Source organism: Callospermophilus lateralis, unplaced genomic scaffold (assembly GCF_048772815.1).
Source record: "Callospermophilus lateralis isolate mCalLat2 unplaced genomic scaffold, mCalLat2.hap1 Scaffold_79, whole genome shotgun sequence".
Classification (NCBI taxonomy): Eukaryota; Metazoa; Chordata; class Mammalia; order Rodentia; family Sciuridae; genus Callospermophilus; species Callospermophilus lateralis.
The window spans coordinates 2,591,625-2,595,106 of record NW_027515935.1 but is presented as its reverse complement, the minus strand read 5'-3'; the positions used below and the strand labels follow the sequence as shown (position 1 = coordinate 2,595,106).

Below are 3,482 nucleotides of genomic sequence, written 5' to 3'. Positions count from 1 at the left end.
TACCACATTTTTGGCTGACCCCAATAAATGAAATATAATATGAAAATAAAGAGAATGGTGTAAAACCTAGGGCCTGAATATTTAGTAGGGGAATTATATTTTTATTTATTGAGAAATCTAAAAGTATTATCAAGGTTCCTGAATATTTCCTATGTTACATAGCTATACATTAACTGTTGCTTTATCATGCAACCCATATTCGACTTTGTGTAATTTTGATTACAAAAGAAAAAACAAAGATTTTTTTAATCATAAACACCTGAATTTTTTATCATAAACAACTAAATTTATTTAATTGTTTACATTTAAAATAAAAATAAGCCAGATTTTGGTAAAAAAATATTCAGTTATGGGCTGGGTGTGGCTCAGTGCTTGCGTGGTAAGCACAGGTCCTCTGTTTGTGTCCCCAGTATTGCCTAAATAAATAAATAAGCTATTTTTTAAAAAAGTCATGTCATGCACAAATCTAATCTCACATTGTATAGGATTTCACTCAACATTCTATCATTCCTTTCTAATATTTGCCATTTTGTAAGTGTGAAATTTAAAACTTGAAATTTATATATAATGATGGGTCTATGCAGTTTTTTTCTGTGACTATTCAAATAAAATACTATCACAAAAATAAGATCGCACAACCAATATCTTTTTTTTAAACCCAGGAAAATGACAAAAGTATCACTGAACCATAGTCTCAATTAATTTTAAATTCATAGAACAGCTGTGAATGTTAGAGCCATAGAGATTTTTCCAGGACCCCTGTGAATTATCTGTCATGGTTAAAGGAAGCATAACAATTTGCCACAGGTATACCCACAGGGTATGAACTCATAGGGAAGAGAAGAAAGAAAGTGGCATGGTTAGAAAAAAAATATGATTGGAGAAAGCTGCACTGGGAAAGGAGATAAGGTTGTAGAAGAGGTCGAGTTCAGAGGAAAGATAATGAGAGCACAGACAGAAGAGTTGAGCCATGAGGAGATTAGGTTTACAAAGCAAGATCTGTATCCATGACTCAAATCTCAGAGAAGAACATTTTTACACATCAAAGAGCTGCAAAGAAATGGTTTACTTTTAATTGAATTTGAAGGCAACAATAAAATATCAGTGTTGTGGCTACTACCTAGGTGTCTGATATGGTATGATTATAATTCCTGAATGGAATCATCATCCAACTGTATTTCTCCAAAGAATAAAAACAAATAGAGCAGAGCTAACACTGCTTCAGTTGTTACTGACAGCTCACATTTTAGCTTGTAAAATTAATACTAGCTAGAAAGGCTGACTTTTCCTATAAATGTAACAAATAATTTACAACATTTTGATGATCATATTCTGACAGATTGTATGTGTTAATTGCATGAACTACACTTACAGAGCATTTATCCATTTTGCTATTAATCCAACACAAGTTATATTTGATGTTAAGGTAAAAGAGAGAAATGGATTTCTAATGCAAACTGGGGATTATGGAAAGCCACTGAGAAGTGGTGTCAAGAATTGAATCTTAACTAATTGTACTTTCTCCGTAAATGGAAGAATTGTTAGGAAGTGTTCAGAAAGAACTTTCCTAAGATCTTATGTCTTCAAATATTTCAGTGTCTAAAAATATAGTATCTATGGGCAAGTGCAGACAGTTTAATATAATTCAAGCTATGTATGCAATATGGAGTGGAAGGTTAGGTTAAAGATTAAGATAAGAACCTTACATGGCCTGGCTCAGCAGACACTAAGATTTTAAGATGACATTAGTCATGCCAGTGAAAGAGAAGAAAAACATGGATGTCAAACTAGGGGAGTGCCCAAGGTGGATATTGATGTGGGATTTTTCCCCTAAAGGCATTTGCTGAGCATTTCAGAGAGGTTACTACCAGTGTTACAAGTACGTCAACGTGAAGAAGGGGAGCATTGCAGGTGTCAACATGGTGATGGCAGCATGCTGCTTTTCAGCTACTGCCTTTCTTAACAGTACCTCAAGCATGAGTGGTGATGCAAGTACCAATGAAGAGGCGTCAGTGTGGAGAGTATACTATGTACTCCTGATTGGGACTGCCTCCAGTATGAAAATGGCCTCATGGCTGAATTCTTTCATATCCTGAGTATTAACACCAAATAAAGGTGACTGGTTAAAAAAATTAAGATTTCTTTGTTGTTTGTTTATGTTTATATAAGAAATAAAAATCCAAAACCTAGTGGCTTAAAACAATGAAAACATTTAGAAATCTGGTTTTTGAATAGGGCATGGCAGGAAAAATTCACCTCTACTCTACTTAGTAACAACACTCAGAATCCTCTGTAGTCCCCAGTATTCAGTTGTTGGGCAGGTAGATGATGCTGGCTGTCACTTGAAACCTCAACTGGGACTGTGATTAGAATCTGTTCTGGTTGATGCTAGGTTCTATTGTATGTTTTGTCTTTTATAACCCAGTCTTATAATCATACCATGTTCTTTCACTACTTATTATTCATTAGAAGTGAGTCACTAAATCTAATCTATATTCTTGAAAGGCAAATTAGACTTTGTATTTCAGTGTATAAATGACAACAGCAGGTTGCTAGAAAAGTCTTTTAAAAAGAATATTTTGGCATAATCATCTTCAAGGAAAAAAAAACTCATACAACTGCTTAGTTTAAAACTAAGAATAATACATGGATCCCAGTGGTTTTTAAACAGATAGGAAGCATTATAAGACATGTGGCATAGAGAGCTCTGTCTGGCAATTTTAGGAGAAATGATAAGCTAGAGCTTGCATGTAATGGAAGGAAGTTCAGTTAAAAAGCCATTGCAGAAGGTAGTGATGATGCTTTGGATTAAGTGAATGCAGGAACAAAGTTTAGAGGATCAAGTACTACTAGGAGAGAAGATCTGCAAAGGTAAATGCTAGAGACAGAACACAACATGTTGATGCAGTTTGGAAATAATCTTAGCATAAGTGATAAAAACAGAAGGAAGAGGGTAGATTTAAACAATTTCCAAAGTTAATGAAACATTGGAAATGTAAGAATGCAAACACAGAGAATATTGACCAAAGACATGTGACAAGACATGTGAACAGCCAGAGGAAGAAACTGTAAACCTAATGCATTGTTGTATTTATTTAATTTTTTACTATGTTTTAAAATATTTGAGGATGAGATTTAATTGAATGAGGCTGAATTCACTTTGGAAGAACCAGATTGTGTAGAATACAGAGGAATGATTCATTTTTGGACAGCTACTGAGACTGATAGAAAGTTGGAAAGATAAGATGTAGGTTAGTGGGAAAAGATTTGTTGAGGAGGGGAATCTACTCAAGAATATTGTGCAAATTACTAAATTTGGAGAAAACATAAGTGAGCAATGGAATTGCTGCATATGTCAAGAAATAAGGTACATGTGCAGGAAATTTTTCTTTTTTTTCTCCTTGACTCTGGTATGATGAACTGCATGAAAATTAGATCATTCCTTAACTTTCTGCCTTCATTCTGTAATTCGGGGGTAAAAG

General features: G+C 34.1%; 1 pseudogene; it reads left to right on the top strand.

Annotated features, from left to right (window-relative positions):
- Window positions 1-1,739: 1,739 nt before the first annotated feature.
- Window positions 1,740-1,987, top strand: LOC143640935 (ATP synthase F(0) complex subunit f, mitochondrial pseudogene; annotated as a pseudogene).
- Window positions 1,988-3,482: the final 1,495 nt, after the last annotated feature.